This window comes from Saimiri boliviensis, chromosome 1, assembly GCF_048565385.1.
Source record: "Saimiri boliviensis isolate mSaiBol1 chromosome 1, mSaiBol1.pri, whole genome shotgun sequence".
Lineage (NCBI taxonomy): Eukaryota > Metazoa > Chordata > Mammalia > Primates > Cebidae > Saimiri > Saimiri boliviensis.
This window is the reverse complement of record NC_133449.1, coordinates 49708258-49727262: the sequence shown is the minus strand read 5'-3', so window position 1 is coordinate 49727262 and position 19005 is coordinate 49708258. Positions and strand designations below refer to the sequence as shown.

Sequence of the window (19005 nt, the reverse complement as noted above, 5' to 3'; positions counted from 1 at the left end):
ATAGGTGGGTGTTGAACAATGAGAACATGTGGACTCAGGGAGAGGAGCATCACACACAGGGGACAGTTGGGAGGGGTAAGGGAAAGACACTGGGGGTGGGGAGGGAGGAGAGGGTGGGGAGGGATAACATGGGGAGAAATGCCAGATAGGGTATGCACCTAAAGTAAAATAAATAAATATAAAAAATAAAAATGAAATAAAATAACTTAAAAAAAACTGGGGTGGGAGGAGGTTATAGTTCAAGAAGGAAAGAAAATTGTCAAATAGTATGAAATAATGCAGAGAAAGTATTGAACTTTTTTAAGCGAGAATTACTCATTGACTGGGTATAAGAAAAATTTTCATGAAAGAAGTTTTGATTAAGTAGTAGAAAGAAGCAAAATTGTTGAGGGCTGATGAGTAGGAGGAGAAGGAAGTGAAGGCACTCTTTCAAGAGAAACAAAGCAGTAGGTGAGGACAATACAAATGAAGGAGGTACTGCCTTCACCATTTTGTTTTACTTTGGGTAAGCAAGACTTGAGTGGGTCTGGTGAGGAGAAACAAGTAGAGAGTACAAAATTAAAGGAGAGACAGACAGACAGAGACAGACACAAAGCACAAAACAGCAAGGTCCCTTTTCTCAGGACCCTTCTGTTTAAACCCCAACCAGATGCACTTCAATTCAGTTCTAGCACTAACCATCCAGAGTTAAAGAGCATGGTCCCAAACAAGACTGCTCCTCCTTCAAATGCCAGGCACATTCTAGGGGTCCTCAAGTCACTCATATTTTTTGAATGACTGGCATAAGTCCAAAAATTCCCACAATTCCCTCAGATTCAATAACTGGGTATAACAACTCATAGAAATCATAGAATTCTGGAACCCAGAATTGAGTTCTATGAGTTGTTATTATTAACAACTTATTAATAATAACAACTCATAGAACTCAGGTATGAGGCCAGTTTTCCCAAGGGGCTTTTATTGGCCCCATAAGTCAAGTTTGATTCCTTAAAGTAAAGCCACCATTCCAGTCAAAGCTTAGTAAAATAACCAGGTTGTCCAATTGTGTTCTGTTACAAATGAAAACAGATTCTTTTTTTTTTTATGGCACATCATTCCTTTATTTACTGATCTGGAAAAAGGATTTAGTATAGTTATATTAAACACTGAACTCTTGTGGCTGGGCCAAGCAACTAGAACATGATTCAGAAATCAGTGAGACACTTGTACAGGACAAAGAGGAAGTTCACTGCCACAAAACAAGGTGAGGAGGGATTCAAAAACACACAGCAGGAAGCACTCTTATTCAAGTGTTTTTTAAAAAATATTTAAACAACTCTTTTTTTCTTGTCAATATTTTTATAATTTCTAAGTGGTTTTAAGGATCTTGAGAAAAAAATTATTACAGAAGTATCTACTAATATTACTAGTCAAGAAAACAAATTTAGGTAGAGGAAATACTTAATATTTTGTCCTCTATACATCTTAATCATCCTAATGGCAAAAACTCACATGAAACTTTAAAATACAAGGTAATATGGGAATCTCAACATGGAAAGTTGTCACTATAACTACAAGCAGTGTACAAACATGCTTCTACTTTAACCTACATAAGCTGACAGATGTTTAAAATACTAGTTTAACAAAGATCTTTTAGTAAAGTGACTTAAGCAGGCTTAAACTAGAAAGGATTAAGGATGAATCCTTACTATTTAATTGGAAGATCTGAGACATATTTTATATTTCATTTTACAAAATCAGAAATATTTATTTTGAAACAAGATAAGAAGACATGGTCTGCCTGTCTAAAAGCCACCACTCAGAAATATTTTTCATACTCAAAGCAGGAAAAACATAAAACCAGTTAAATTTCACATTGGCACCAAAAAGGTCAATTGCCCTGCCTTCGTGCATTAGAAAAACTAAAGCTGAGTGATAGTTTTGCAGGCATTTGAACACGTCCAAGACTTTAAATTAGCAAAATATTTTCTAAAAATTTTGATTACAAAATTAGTACATACTTATGAAATAATTCAAACAGGGCCAGGTGTGGTGGCTCACGCCTGGAATCCCAGCACTTTGGGAGGCGGAGGTGGATATGTCACCTGTGGTCAAGAGTTAGAGACTAGTCTGGCCAATATGGTGAAACCCATTTCTACTAAAAATACAAAAATTAACCAGGCATGCTTGTGGGCACCTATAATCTCAGGTACACAGGAGGCATGGGAGGCTGAGACAGGAGAATCACTTGAATCTCAGAGGCGGCAGTTGCAGTGAGCCGAGACCACGTCACCACACTCCAGTCTGGGCAACAAGAGTGAAACTCCATTTTTTTAAAAAAAGTTGCAAACAGAACAAAATGAAAAAAATGCAAAGCAAAAGGCCCCTATAAAAACCCCTCTGGGACCCATCGCCCTACTCTCACTCAAGAGAAACCACATTTAACACTTTGATGCTTATCTTTCCAAATCTTTTGTTTTACACATATAAAAAACATACAGGCTTTGATTTGCCTCGGACTGTACATAGTGTTTTCCCGCTTGCATTCTACACTTAATATATCTTTATCATCTTTCCATGTCAGTGCATGCTGTCTCGATGGCATTCTATCATTAAAGACCCTTTCAAAACTGGTAAAATCACTTTAAAAATTCAACCACACAAGCACATGTTTAAATTTTAAAAGAAAACGGACAGAATCCTAAAACACAAAAACAAACCTCCAAAAATAATCTCTATCTTTCCACCAGCATGGAACAGTTCATTCCTTTTTCACACAAAACAAAATTATGTGATTTTGAAGATTAACTCTAATCTCCACATTTATATACAGAATGCTCCATTTGTTAAGCCTATCTGAAAAGAATAAAAAAGTTCAGATGATTAATTCACTTACACTTAGAAATTAAGTAAATATACTATGAATACACATTGTGATCAGTTATATGATGCTTCTTAGTCTAAGCTTTCAATTAAATAACAGTAAAAAAAAATGGATAAATAATACAGCTACTACCTAAAACATCCAGAAATTCAAAGATTATATTGCCAACTAAAACACTGCCATTTGCTTTTTTTTTTTTTTTTTTTTTTCCTACTTGGTAGCAAATGCTAATGGAATTCAATCCTGGTTAGTTAAAGTCAGTTCACATCACACATTCAATCAGGGTAATAAGAAGAACCTAATATGCCTATTACAGAGTTAGATTATAAACATTTTTGGCTTGAAAGTAATGACTGCATAGCACATGGAACTTTGTCAACTGCTTCAGCACATTGTTTACGAATGACAGGATGTCCACAAGGAACAAAAGCAACAGCAATATTTCTATCCACACAGCTTTTGCAAAGCTGTTCTTCAGTACCAATCTCTTTCTACAATGAAATCTGACTTGATTCATTTTGTGAACTGTCTTTCTGAGCCTTCACTGGATCGGCAACCAAACCTCAAGAGATTTGTAGTTGCTCCCAGATCTTTGAACCTTTTTCCTCCATTATTTTCTTAATGTCCTTGAAACTGAACCCTTTTCATATAGCTCCTTGTAACATAGGATTATGGAAGATGGTCTCATCAATTTTTCTAGTTAGTGATGGTGTTTTTTCAGCAGTTCTTATGAAACACTCCTCAAATGAATGGGATAAATGAAGATTGTTTGTATTTTCTTGCGTCTTTGGTTCTAACAGATATTTACACCCTGAATAAAATTTAGCATGTTGTTTCCAAGGTTCTTAGCTGGGCTTCCAATCAGTCAGCTCCCCTCCACAGTGAAATCACTTTACCACCTTCACCTAAAGCATAAAATCCAGCTCTTACATGGAAGGATGTATTTCTTGGAGAATTAGTGGAATTTGGGAAATTACACACCAGGACAACTAGCCCAAACTGCCCGCAACAATCAGCTTGATACAAGAGGAGGGTCCTGAAGGGGGTGCAGCCAGAGCCCCAATCTGGAAATGCCAATTTGGCTCTGCAGCCGGGCCCCAGGCACTTGGGCCTACCATCCCTCGATTAGCGCCATGTGGGCTCCGGAGTCACCAAGGTCCTGCCGCTTCCCCAAGCCAGAAACAGGCAGCAAGAAAAAAGGAAGTCATCCTACCACCCCCCCACCCCACCAACCTCCACCCCAGCTGTAATCCAGAAACTGTGGCAATTCTTAAGACACTTCTAGTAATTTTAAAGCTAGCTTATTTATTAAAGATTTTACATAAGTTATGTAAACTTGAAAAAGCATTTGAGTAGTGCTTTCCTTTTTTCTGATAAAGCACTTTTATTGTCTTAAGCCAACTAATTAGAGATCCTCTACATATTTTCAGTAGTGAAAACTTGTGTACACAACACATAAATACAAAGACATATTAGGGATGCCGATAGAAGTATATCTTATAGATTCATAAAGACCTTTTTATTTTTTTTTTTCTATCTTAGACTTTCTAGTTCTTGATAACCTGTTTCACTACTTTGGCAGTTGTCAGCTAAACAGCCCTTTATCTACATATTAAAGGAAACAACTCTTAGATGAAAAATCAGATCACAAAATTTACATCTCAAGGTACAGAAGAAAAAGTCTGGTGGTACTAGAGGGAGATTAAAGATGGATGCCAAATCCACCATAAAATTATAGAAATCTACCATGGATTGTATAGCAGACCAATTTTATTTAAATTTAATAAAAATAATTTTAAATAAAATTGGTCTGCTATACAATCCATGGTAGACTGAGACTACTTTTTTTTTTTTTTTTTTTGAGACTGAGTCTCACTCAGCTAACCAGGCTGGAGTGCAATGGTGCATTCTCAGCTTCTCAGCTCACTGCAACCTTCGCCTCTCAGGTTCAAGATTCTCCAGGCCCAGCCTCCCAAGTAGCTGGAATTACAGGTGTGCACCACCATGTCTGGCTAATTTTTGTATTTTTAGTAGAGATGGGGTTTCACCATTTGGGCCAGGCTGTCTCAAACTCCTGACCTCAGGTGATTTGTCCATCTTGATGTCTCAAAGTGCTGGGATTACAGGTGTGAGCCACCATGCCCAGCCAAGACTACCTATCTTTTAACTGGATTTCTGAGCTCTGAGCAGAGCCTACCCTGAATCCTGGTCTCCAAGAAGGGAGAATTATTACGAGGCTAAACCATGTGATGCTTTTATAGTGCACTTTAAAAAAATTTTTTTAAACATTTCTACATGTCTAAACTACAGTCTTCCTTGAAAACCCAAGAGTAGCCTCTGTTGCAATAGCTAATCAAAAATATAATAGTCCAAAAAAATCAGGTAATACAATACAAACATAAGCAGTTTAAGAGCTGAAACAAACTTGTCTGTTTATACTCTAGGGATTCCAAAAGGAAAAATAGAAGTTTCTCCCAAAAGGGATCCTGGTACCTTCTCCATTTTCTTTAAGGAACCCCAGGCTATTATAATCTATTTTAGGTCTCCGCAGCAGAGGGTGGAAAAGAAAGGAGAGACAGCAGAAGTAAATAAAGAAAACAGAATTCAGTCAATTGAGAAGGAAAAAACTTTTGCTCAAATAAAGACAAGTTCCTAGGAGAGGAAAAAGAAAAAAAGAAAGGCCTTTTAAATACAAACACGCACATATACACACACATCTTGGATGTTAGCTTTTAATTAAGATGACTTTTAACCATTGAGCTCCTTTAAAAAAAATCTTTTAAAATCTTACTACCATATTTCAGCTAGGACAAATTGCTGCTATTTCAGAAGTACCAAGTATCAAACCAGAAAAGGCCTGATTTAGGAACCAAACCCAGGCTGTCATGGTGGAAAAAAAGGCAGAACCTTAGCTATGGAACTGCAGCATGGGGCAGCAGACATTGCTCTTTCAGTTTGGCCTGGCTAGCAAAAAGGTGGCCTTGTTTTGAAAATAAAGCCCCTTTAATAGTCAAAATAAAAAAATTTTTTAAAAACTTCCCTTTTTTTTTTTTTCTGTCCGTTTTCTCCCCCACCACACCACGTTTTTTTTGGTGGGGGGGTGGAATTTAGCCACTTCAGAGGCCTTGTTCCCCATAATTCTTTCCTTTGGATTTGATCAAGTCGGATAGAGTAGGTCAAACCCAATGGGAAAAAGACCGAAACAACAACAAAAACAGAAACAAAGAGTTAAGCAAAAAAAAGATCGTACAACTTATATGTTTACTGAGTGCTCTCTCTAATGGTAAGGAGAAATTAAGACCAACTGGTTATTAATCTTTAGCCCAGACAAAAGCCCAATTCAACTACTTACCTAGGGAGGGGTCTCAGGCTGAAGATGGCTCTCCACCACCCTAGAAGCAGGAAAATAACTTGAACTCATCGTCCCTGCTGGGAATGAGCTCAAACTCCTTAAAGGAGTTACCTGCCTGCCATCATCATGGAAGCAGGAAATCTTGCCTTCCTTGTTGGAAGCAACTAAAACTCAAAAAATAAATAAATAAATAAACTTTTAATCTCGACCAAATTTGGAAGACCAGGTTTTCTCTGGAGGAGATACTTTCAGACCTCAGCAAATTGTCCTATTAATTTGAGCCATAAAGTTAGCTCATGCTAGTACCAAGTAACAATAGCTGTCAAAGGTAAGGGGCATCTCCACTCAGAATTCCTTCCTGGCTACCAAAATGTGAACCCCAAAAATCTGAGACAGGTCTCAATTAATTTAGGAAGTTTGTTTCACCAAGGTTGAGGATGCATACCTGTGACACAGCCTCAGGAGGTCCTGGTCACATGTGCCCAAGGTAGAGCACAGCTTGGTTTTACACATTTTACGAAGATGTGAGACATCAATCAATATATGTAAGATGTACATCAGTTCCATCCAGAATGGCAGGACAACTTGAAGTAGGGAGGGAGCTTCCAGGTCACAGGTAGGTGAAAGACAAACAGTTGCATTCTTTGAGTTTCTGATTAGCCTTTCCAAGGGAGGCAATAAGACGTGCATTTATCTCATCAGAGGGATGATGTTGAATAGAATGGGAAGCAGGTTTGCCCTAAGCAGTTCCCAGCTTGACTTTTTCCTTTAGCTTAGTGATTTGAAGGCCCCAATATTTATTTTCCTTCTATATCACTGTGGGCAGCAGAATAGAAAAGCTTCGTAGGACTGGCGGGCAGTGGGAGAGCCCAGTGGGGGGTGATTGTCCTATGCCCATGGTGGCAACCACCTGTGAGGCTGAATAAACTCATTTCCCCCCTCCTCTAGCAGCCTGGTGGAGATACAGAGGAAGCAGACCAGCGATACAACACAGTCTGAAATATTGTCTAGTGAGCGTAATGGAATAAAAATGGGAAGGGTGCTGAGGAGACCAGAAAGAAAATGGTTGAAGAGATGGGGCACAGAAATTAAGCTGACTCAAAACGGAAGGAAAAGCAGAAAGGGCTGATAGAGAGAGGGGATGTCTATGGGTTAGCCGTCCTGATAAGGACAAATCATTGGTGCTTTGAGAAGAGAGAGGGTGAGAAAGCAGGAAGGCTAGAGGCTGTTATCCCAGAGGACATCTGTGAGCATGATTCTAAGAGACACCAGACCATGGAAGTGGCCAAAGACTTAATCAAACTCCACAGCTTCTGCACAGCAAAAGAAACAGTCATTAGAGTGAATCAGCAACCAACAGAATGGGAAAAAATTTTTGCAGTTTACCCATCTAACAAAGGGCTGATATCCAGAATTTACAAAGAACTAAAACAGATTTACAAGAAAAAAACAAGCCCATTCAAAAGTGGGCAAAGGATATGAACAAATACTTAACAAAAGAAGACATATCTGAGGCCAACAAACATTTGAAAAAGTGCTCATCATCACTGGTCATTAGAGAAATGCAAATCAAAACCACATTGAGATACCATCTCACACCAGTTAGAATGGCGATCATTAAAAAATCTGGAGACAACAGATGCTGGAGAGGATGTGGAGAAATAGGAACACTTTTACACTGTTGATGGGAGTGTAAATTAGTTCAACTATTGTGGAAGACAGTGTGGCAATTCCTCAAGGACCTAGAAATAGAAATTCCATTTGACCCAGCAATCCCATTACTGGGTATATATCCAAAGGATTATAAATTGTTCTACTATAAGGACACATGCACACAAATGTTCATTGCAGCATTGTTTACAATAGCAAAGACCTGGAACCAACCCAAATGCCCATCGATGATAGACTGGACAGGGAAAATGTGGCACATATACAGCAGGAATATTATGCAGCCATAAAAAACGATGAGTTCGTTTCCTTTATAGGGACATGGATGAACCTGGAAACCATCATTCTCAGCAAACTGACACAAGAGCGAAAATCAAACACCTCATGTTCTCACTCATAGATGGGTGCTGAACAATGAGAACACATGGACAGAGGGAAGGGAGCACTACACACTGCAGTCTGTTGGGGGGAAATAGGGGAGGGACAGCAGGGGGTGGGGAGTTGGGGGGAGATAACATGGGGAGAAATGCCAGATATAGGTGATGAGGAGGAAGGCAGCAAATCACACTGCCACATGTGTACCTATGCAACAATCTTGCATGTTCTTCACATGTACCCCAAAACCTAAAATGCAATTTAAAAAAAAGAAAGAAAGTGCCTCTTCTCACCTCCTGCTCTTAATTCCTTGTACTCAAGACAATACGTTCCCTGAAAAGAAGTACCCATATTTAATCCATCTGTGTCTTCCTAGCAGTACTAAAAATATTACATGAACGGTATCTAAACCTTTGAGAATGTGTGATGCTATATTGTTAAGGATGCTGGAAAACTCAGGACACCCCTGTGTGGTGAGCCCAGTGCAGGTCTCCATTTGAACAAAGGCCTCAGGGAACTAATGAAACATAGGGACAGGGATACCTGCCAGAGGAGCATTCCCCATCCCACTGCAGCCCAGGCCAGCTGACCACTTTATGAGTAAATATCGCCAGTGAACACTTTGCAGTCATAACACATATGCCCACCTATGACCACTGATCCCTGTAGGGTGATCACTGGCATCAGAGATTTGATGGCAGCCATGAAGACAAGGCCATCCTCATTAGGAAGGGAAGGAAGGAGAAGGGAGGAGCGCAAACGAATCTTTCCTGCTTGTCGACCACACCTGTCTCTGTTAGGTGATTTCCCATGGCTGACTTTGTTTATCTTTATAATAACTCTGAGAATTAGGTCTTACTGTCCACATTTTGAACATGAGGACATCCGGCCAGGAAGCTGAGTAACTTCCAGGGCAAAGCTACATCCAATCCCCTCTTTGTTTTTTCCAGCTTACCCACTGAGTGCCCCCTAGAATCCACCAGCCCATTTGCAGAGTGCTTACTATAGGTAAGATGGCACAGGAGGAGTCGACATGGGCAATTTTGTCATGGCTCTCCAGGAACTTACTCACTGGTGAACAGGAGCAGGTATGTTCCCAACCAGTCACAGTCAAAGCGGGAATGCTATGTTGAAAGGTTCTTTTCTGGCTTTTAAAATGATGGGTTTGTTTCCTCGTTCTTAAGATTGCTTTTTCACTGACTAGAACTTAAAAGAAATTTTCACAAAAATTTCCCTTCCCTGGCGCAAAGTGAGCTTGAAATGAATCCCTGTGTGCCTTTGATATTTTAAAATATTGGCCTCCTGTAAAATCAACCTTTGGAAGAAGAAAGTCAAAGAACATGCTAGATTTCATAAAGTCTAGTTTCTTGAAATCCAGTTGTCTACAGGATAATGTTGTCAAAGAAAAAATTATTTGGCTGGGTGCATTGGCTCACTCCTGTAATCCCAGAACTTCGGGAGGCTGAGGCAGGTGAATCACCTGATGTCAGGAGTTCAAGACCAGCCTGACCAACATGGGGTGAAACCCCATCTCTACTAAAAATACAAAAAATTAGCCTGGCATGGTGGAGGGCACCTGTAATCCCAGCTACTCTGGAGTTTGAGGCAGGAGGATCACTTGAACCTGGGAGGAGAAGGTTGCAGTGAGCCAAGTTCAAGCCACTGCACCCCAGCCTGGACAACAGAGCAAGACTTCATCTCAAAAAAAAAATTATTCAATGACATTTTTTAATTCACAGTAAGGAAGATTTTTATTCATAGCCAGCACAGAAGACATAGGCACCACTGCAATGGGACTTCGCAGTGAGGGAAAGAGATTGGACACAACTTCATACAGAGCACAGGCAAGGACATAGTCAGAGCCAGGAAACAGAGCAGAGATCCGTGGATGCAAAATTACCAAGAGGAAATATGAAAAATAAGGCAGCTTCTGCCTAAACCCACCTAACAGGATCCTTGCTGAAAACAGGACAGGGTAATTAGACACCATCTTGGGGATGGTGGAGAATGGGGATTTCAATGAGATTTCAAAGGTCATCAAATATTAAGGGTGATCAGATATTGAGCATAGAAGTTACTTGATAAAAGAGGATTTCACAAGAAAGTGTACAAATGTGCCTAGGAGAAGGTTCAGGAGCCTGACTAAAATTTGGTCAAGCAGAGAATATATGTCAGTGTAGGAGCTAAGTGTTCTGACAAACAACAGATGTTAAGCCAGCCAGGGTGACATGTGCTCCAAGAAAGCACTGAGGGCTTATTTCCTTTTACCCCAGTCTCCACTCAGTCAAGTGTAATCCCCTTGTCAATGCAGCCATTTGTAAGAAGGCAATCAGGCAGGGTCGCAACTCCTAGTGACAGAACTGAATGACTCAGTTCTGCTGAAGAGAATGGCCTGGAGCTGACACTGAGATTTCAGAGTCCTGGGATTCCCCAAATCACAGCGTAGTGCCATGCCCTCTCTCCACCCGAACGCCCAGTGTGAGCAGGAGCAACTGCAACTGAGATCTGCCTGATCTGCTAACTAGTCTTGTCCCTCAGCTATAAACTGACCTTGGCAGCTGGCCAGAGAGATGACCAAGAGATCTCTGATGTCTTTAAGCCCCTGTGGAGAAGGACTCTGTTGGGGAAGGTCATTCTCTTGACTGAGCAGCAATTTCAGAAGGAAGTCCCACGCAGAAGTGAGAGAAAGCAGGGAATCCTGCCAAGTCAGCTAGAGCAAAACAATAGGACAGGACCCAGGGATGTGATCCTCCCACCCAAAGGCACTGAACTAAATGACTCTAAAATACTTTCCAGGACTCATATTCTTTGAAGAACAGGGAGTAAAACATAAGACACATAAGACAGGAGCCAGCAAGTGAAGACTTGGAAGGAGATGATTCATTCAATCAGTCTCCATTGAGTAATTTTAATCATTCACACTGGCATGGGGACGTGATATGAATAAGTTGACAGGGGTTTACTCTGATTAAGCCATGGCTTGTGCAGTCTTGACCTGTCAGTCAAGAGTAAACAGGAGATGATTTCAGACAGTGAGAACAAAATTAACAAAGCCATGTGCTAAAGTGTGGCTGAAACTACAGATGAGTTTAAGAATTGAGAGGTCTGGGGAGTTGTTTGTTTTGTTTTGTTTTTAAGACAAGGTCTTGATTGGGCATGGTGACTCATGCCTATTAGTCCCAGCACTTTGGAAGGCTGAGGTGGGAGGATCTCTTCCACACAGGAGTTTGAGGCTACTCTGGGCAACATAGCAAGACACTTCTCTACAAAAATTGTGCAAGTTGAGGCTGCAGTGAGCAGAGACACACTGCTGCACTCCAGCCTGGGTGACAGAGCAAAACCCTGTCTCCAAAACAAACAAACTAACAAAAAACAGAGTCTTGCTGTGTCACACAGGCTGGAGTGCAGTGGTGCAATAATGGCTCACTGCAGCCTGGAACTCCTGAGCTCAAGCGATTCTCCCACCTTGCCCTGCCAAAGTGCTAGGGCTACAGGTGTGAGCCAGCACACTTGGCCTCAGAAGAGATCTTAATAATAAAAGGACAAATTGTCCTGTGTCCCTTAGGGGCAGGATTGACACGTCCAAGGATCAAGTAGAAGGCCTGTGCTGAGTGGGGTGAGCAAACAGAAAGGCTGAGAGCTGGGAAGAGGAGATGCAGTGCCAGGTGGGATAGGGCCTTTTAGGCTATGGGAGGCTTTCAGAGGAGACCCCACCTAAGCTAACCCATGACATTCCAGTGGGGGCCTGTTGAGGACATGGACTTCTACCTGAAAGCCAGAGACCTGGAAGGAGCCTTCCCTCTGAAGAGGGACTCCAGTCCACAGGCATCTTGCCACCAAAGACAAGGACAGGCCCTGGGGAAAGATAATGGTGACCTCACTGAAGGAAAACCATTTGCCACCTGAACTAGCCCAGGGTGGGCTACCCAGGCACTCAGGATACACACCCATGCATGCACACACAGAATCATACTCCTTCATGTTATTCCTCAATTCAGGGGTTTCAACACCCATTTTTTTATTTTTGGTTTTTTTTTTTTTTTTTACATTTTTACTTTTTTTTTTTTATTTACTATTTTGAGACAGGGTCTCACTCTGCTGCCCAGGCTGGACACAGTGCAGTGGTGCAACCACATTAGGTTGGTGCAAAAGTAATCACAGTTTTTGCCATTATAAGTTTTGCCATTACTTTGCCATTACTTTTAACGGCAAAAACCGCCGTTACTTTTGTGCCAACCTAATAGCTCACTGGAGCCTCAAATTCCTGGTCTCAAGGAATCCTCCTGCCTCAGCTTCCTGAGTAGCTGGGACTACAGGCATGTGCAATCACACCTGAGTAATTTTTTTTTTTTTTTGGTAAGATAGAATCTCATTTTGTTGTCCAGGCTGGTTTCAAGTTCTTGTCTTTGTGCCTTCCTCTGCTCTGTGCAAGACCTTCTGGATGCCCAGCTAATGAAGACTTCCAGGGAGAGGGAAGGTACATATAGGTCCCTGAGCAAAGAAGCAGGGTTTATCAACCACAAACAGCATGCCCATCTCCACTGGCAGTCCTAGTGAGATCACATTCACCCCAAGTGTGTGTGGAAGGCCTCTCCCTAGCAGATGGTTTATACACCAGCCACAGCACAACATATTGTCTTAAATTGTGGACATTTGCAAAAACTCCTTGAGGAAAACTATCACATCTGGTGTAATTTTGTTTTGTTTCCCTTCCCCTGTGTACATAACACGCACACACACATACACACACACACACACACACACACACACACACACACACACACCCTCCAACTGAATGCCTGGTGTGCTGAATGGACGAATGGCTAATGGAAGTCATTCTAAAAGCTACTTTCCTTGGCATACCATCACCTTTGATTTCATCTTTCTGGAACTCCTGTGTTCCCAGGTGAATTTGGAAAGCCCTCAAGAAACATTTCAAAATAGAATAAATGGGAGTGTCTCTCTAGAAATTTACCCGCCATAAGTACTTCTGATAAAAACAGGAAAGGTGGCACCACACATTCCTGGTTAGAGTGTCAATGCTAATCACCTTCCTGTCCCATGAAACTTTATTAAAGGCTCAAAATCCCCATGGAAGTACGTGGACACCACTCTGCTTCCAGCCAGCCAGGGGAGCAAGGTGTCCGCTGTGCCTTTGTGGCAGGAACTGTGCTTCTCTACTCTCCCACTTTGAGGTCTTTGGGGCCGGCCTGCTACCTCGTTGACAAGGCTGCCTAGTGAGCAGTTCATTCTGAGCTGGACATAGTGATTCTGGTGAGTGTCTACTTCTATTTAACCCAAATATATTCTTTCCTAAGGAAATACTTTCCTGTTGGGGGAGGTTAGCTCCAGATGGAAGCCATGAGTGATGGCATGATGGCTCCTGGCTGTCATCGTTTGGTTGGCTGATATTCATGCAGCACCACCATGAGCCAGTCATGGAGCTGAGCAGTATGTGCAGCCCTGAAGCAGGTGCATTAACAGCAAGGGAGACAAGCAAACAAAGTACAGTGATGGAGGTGTGCTGAGGGTGTTCAAGACTCATACAACACAGAGGAAGAGCACCCACCACCCAGCTTGGGAAGGAACTTGTCATGGAGGAGGTCAAGCATGAGCTGAGTCTTGAAAGACTAGACAGTAGCCAAACTACAAGGAGGAGAAGGAGTTTCAGGGCAAAAAGAACAGGTTGTGCAAAAGCCTAGAGACTAGAAAGAATATTACATTCAAGGAATCACAAATAGTGTGGAAAAGGCTGATATGTGGGTTAGGAGAGAAGGGCAGGGGATTCCAGCTGGGCCCTGCGTGCCACACTCAGGAGCTTGAACTTATCCATGAAGGAGATGGAGAACCAGTCATCGGTTTTGTGCAAGGGCTTCACGTCACCAGATTTGCTTTTTGGAGAGACCTCTGTGGCTGATGTGTGAGGAAGGGATGGATGAAGTTTCCATGGCAATCAGGAACACCAATTAGCAGATGATTCAAATGGCCTAGGGAAAAAGGGGAAAGGGCTTGAACTACCATGCAGCAGTAGAAATGGAGAGAAATAACAGATTCCAGGCACTCAGGAAGCACTAAAAATTAGTACTTCAAAGAACCTATGGTAGGTGATGGATGGATGGAGGGTGAGTTCTGAGGTGGCAATGCCTGGGAAAATACTTTCTGGTTAAGACAGGGAAGTGGATCAGCAGAAGTGGAGGGCTTCTGCTTTTTACTTTAAATACTTTTGTAATATTTGGAACTTTGAAAATGAGCAGATATATTAGCAAAAAGTCTACAGGGAATATTTTTGAAATCACTACTAGTTCTAACATATAACTTTCAGCTTGCACCCATCAATTAACTTTGATAGAGGCTTTCTGGAACTATCATCCCAAATATCAGTAGTTGTAAAAATCTGTTTTGAAAAACAGGCCTTGTAAGACAGCCTCATAGATTCTTCATGATAGATTTTCTAATATTCTAATGTCAGGGAGTAAAAGGAATCCATCAGAAAATGTCAAATTCTGGAATCTCTATTAATGATATTGAAGTTTTGCCTTCACACAAAAGTTTAACACCTTTACACAATCAGACTTCCTCATTTTACATTGCTCAGTAATTAGAGGAAATCAGCCACCTAGAGCCTGGGTTCTAGACTTTGCCAATGGACCCAACAAATCCTGAGTGGCCTTGCTGAGAACTTCTTCTCCCAGGAGATAGAAAACTCAGTTCCAGCCAACAAGAGGGAAGCGGTTGAAGAAGTGAAATTAACAAAGTCCTGGGAGGAAATGACCAAATCATCTTTGATTATGTAATAACCAGAGAGTAGAATACAGAAACAACAGACACTGGGAGAGAAGCATTTTATCATAGCTTTAGGAGAGAAGTATTTTTCAGCATTGTAAGCACACAATTCCAAGGATAGATACCTTCAAGGGATTGCTTTTGACAATTATGACAAAGTCTTAAAAAAGAATGAAAAAAGATCAGAGGAAATCCAGCAACAAAGCTGCCAGTTGTGGATGAGAAAGTGAACAGGAATAAGGAAGAAATTCAGAAAAGGGAAGAGACATCACTAAAAACCCTGATTTGGAAAGTCCCAGTGCTACCCTGAGAGGAGAAACAAATTCACACAGCTCGTCACCCCCAGAAGAAGAAAGGAGGGAAAACAAGAGAACCAAGAGTATCTCAATCCTAAAAGGGCATTGTGGAAACACTTAGGGGCAGAGGTGAAACTGCCAGGCCAATGTAATTTAGAATGTCATTCGATCACTGAGAATGAGAAAGGAGCCTGCCGATGGGCACTGAGTGAACAGGAGGAGACGCGCAAAATATGTTTGTAACAATTAAAAGTGAGATCCAGTTTGGATTCTGTTAACCCATATTTGAGTCATAGTTCCAGCATTTATTGTTTGTGTGGCCTTAAATAAGTTATTGTCTCAACCTCAGTTTCTGCAAAAGTCAAATCAATTATCTACTTTAAAGGTTATCAAGAAGAGTTAATAAGATAATGAGGAAAAAAAGGTACCTGGCACCTAGTAGGTGCTCAATAAAAGACAGCTTTTATTAAAAAAAAAAAAAGCATTGCTTCTAAATTTGTATGTAAGAAGAAATGGTATAATACAATGATATAAGACCGGGACCTGCAAGACAAATTCAGCTACACCCATTCATTTATGCATTATCTGACTGCTTTTCTGAAAAAATGCAGGGTTGAGTAGTTGCACCTGAAGCATTTATTATCTGGCCCTTTACAGAAAATGTTTCCAGACCCTGGATAAGTGGTACCAGGATCCCCTCTGTTTACGGTCCTCTCTTTTATACCCATTAGGCATGAGAAAAGACATAGAGTAGGAGAGCCCTGCCATCCACCTTACCCACCCAGAGGATTTTTCTGATGGATGCAAAGGAGGGACAAGGTCTCACTGGCCTCCCAGACTGGGATAACAACTCAGCTAGCAGGGAAAAGCCACTGGAGACCACATACCTTGCCAGCCCCAGATGCCTGCTCATATATCTAAGCCCTCCTTGTTCTAGACCAGGGAGAAGAATGGACTGTCCCTTAGACTCTGCATGTCCCCAACCTGGATTTAAAAGGAAGAAGAGGCCCATTGCAGATGATGCTATAAGAGGAGGGGAAGCAATATGATAAAAATCACAGTACCAATTCTCATATAATCCCAGAAGCATGAGGGAAAGGAGAGAAATATCCACAGAGACACTGTTCATACTTGAAGATCCCATAGGGACTCATGGAAATGATGGAAGAAAATGAGACTCATAAGAATAATGTTAGGAAGCCAATTCCAAGAATGAGATGGGGCTTGAGGAAAATGGTAAGGGCAGATTGCTTAGTTCTTTTCTAAGCAAGAAGGTGAATAAGGAAGGAACAGCCCACTGCAAAGAACAGACACCACTACATGTACACACGATAATATAAGAACTAACTCATGATTATTTTGCTGTCTTCTTGTTCAAAATGATTGAAGACCAATGAAATGAGGTCAACCTTGATAACCAGCTAGGAAGCCCATGATCAGACACAAGATGGTATCAGGGCACTTGCTGCTTTGAATAAATGTCAGTCTCCTATCTTGGAAGAATGACTTGCCAGGGTGAAGAGAAACTTGCAGCTGAGAACAGCTTTAGTGACTCGAGAGCTGAAAAATTCCCCAGAAGCTGGAGCATCCTGGCACTGCCAGCTCCCCACTTCTGCTTGTTCCAGTTCCTTGTACCTCACCATCTACATCGTCATCACTCTTCCACGCCTGCCCTTAGTGTAACTACATTTACGAGAGATATTTTCTGCCCATTGGGGATTGGACGGAAGTACTGTGGCCTGAGTGATTACCTTGGGAAGACAGGATCTGATACATACATTGCACAACCTGACTGCCTGACATAAGAGGTTTCACTTCCTGAGATGGACGGAATGGTGGCAGGTTTGAGTCCAGGTTACAGGGCCAGGCTGAGACATGGCAGAACTGTGGAGACTGCTACGTCAGGGGCATTGCCCTATTGCTCCAAAATTTCCCTCGAGCAAAAGTATCAGGGGCTCATGCAACCTAGATACTAGTGCGTCTTCAACCACACTGTGCTATTGGATGAGTCACTTCATCCCTCCTAGCCTTGGTTTCTTTGTCTGCTGTTCCCATTCAAATAGCTATTCATGTCTTCGCCTCTGTGGTCCCACTAGATCCCACCAGACAATCATTAACGTTCCTTTCAGCTGGTAGCTTCTGAGGTCCTGGATGCTACAAATCGGAAAATGGAGAAGTGGAAGCTCAAAGTTTCTGACCTGTATCCCAAGTCCCAGAAGCAGAATGGACTAACTCAGAGCTGATGCTCCGATCCCTTGCGTATCTCCCTTCCTTTCACTGGCTTTGATCCTCCTTTGCTCAGCTTGTAATCACATCAACAGACCAAAGGCATCTCTGTGCTCTGTCAGAAGAGTCCACAGAGCCACCAGTCCTCCAGACCCTTCTGGTTGCCACATAAAGACTCTGAGGAAGGGTTTGAGGCTTCCCTGACCAGGTAATGAATGCATGATTGCATCACTGCACTCCAGCTTGGGGGACAAAGCTAGACTCTGTCTAGGAGAGAGAGAGAGAGAGAGAGAGAGAGAGAGAGAGAGAGAGAGAGAGAGAAGGAAGAAGGGAAGGGAAGGGAAGGGCAGGACACAGTGGCTCACACCTGTAATCCCAGCACTTTGGGAGGCTGAGGTGGGTGGGTCATGAGGTCAGAAGATTGAGACCACCCTGGCCAACATGGTGAAATCCGTATCTACTAAAAATGCAAAAATTAGCCAACCTTGGTGATGCGCACCTGTAATCCCAGCTACTCGGGAGGCTGATGTAGGAGAATCGCTTGAACCTGGGTGGTGGAGGTTACAGTGAGCCAAGATTGTGCCGCTGCACTCCAGCCTGGGTGACAGAGCAAGGCTCCACTTCAAAAAAAAAAGAAGAAGGTGGGGAGGGAGAGAGAGAGACAGAGAGAGAGAGACAGAGAGAAAGGAAGAAAGGGAGGGAAGGAAATAGAAGGAAAAAGAAAGAGAAAGGGAGAGAGAGGGAGAGGGAGAGAAAAAGAGAGAGAAAGTAAGAGGAGGAAGGAGGGAGGGAGAAACAGAGAAAGAAGGAAAGAAAGAAAGAAAGAAAGAAAGAAAGAAAGAAAGAAAGAAAGAAAGAAAGAAAGAAAGAAAGAAAGAAGAAAGAAAAAAGAGAAAGAGAAAGAAAGACTCTGAGGAAGATGGCAGTTCCTACAACAGGGGCTTGGTGGGGACCAGTTGTTAATTTGCAAAGTGGATCCTGTGAAGGCAAAACAGAGGAGTCCCCTAGGCAACCCAGACAGGGCCTTCAGCTAACTACAGGACCAGACACCAAACTTCTTCTTGAGGGCTCAGTGTTAGGAATGGAGTATTGCTTCTCAAATTCACAGGAAACTAACACATTGAACAGCTTTTAGATTTCCTGTGGAACACATAACTTACTAAAGATGGAGTTCTGTGTCTGCCTTCCTGATATCAAGATACTGGGAGCCAAATTAAAAATCAGAAGACTGCTTGGCAAGCAAGTCCATGAAGTGCTCTTTGTCCCACAATAGAGTTTATTTCCTTCGTGCCTCAGATACTCTCACAGGGGCTCGCTCCCTTGGATAATGCAGAATGAGCACAATACCTGACACATGTTCATTTGAATAAAAATGCTGTCAAATTCCCATTTGCCCATTCAAGCAGCAAACTCTACCACCTAATGTACATGCCAGGCATTGT

General features: G+C 42.0%; 1 protein-coding gene across 4 annotated transcripts in view; it reads right to left on the bottom strand.

Annotated features, from left to right (window-relative positions):
* The window catches only part of IL37 (interleukin 37), a 114571-nt gene that overhangs the window by 62203 nt on the left and 33363 nt on the right, over positions 1–19005 (bottom strand). For 3 of the 4 annotated variants that reach the window (XM_074397055.1, XM_074397053.1, XM_003942502.4), the window contains exon 2: positions 6216–6255. The gene's annotated coding sequence lies outside the window, so the exon portion shown is untranslated. Of the gene's footprint in view, positions 1–6215; positions 6256–6660; positions 7733–19005 lie in introns of those variants that run through there. The other variant, XM_039480630.2, reaches the window with a different exon arrangement.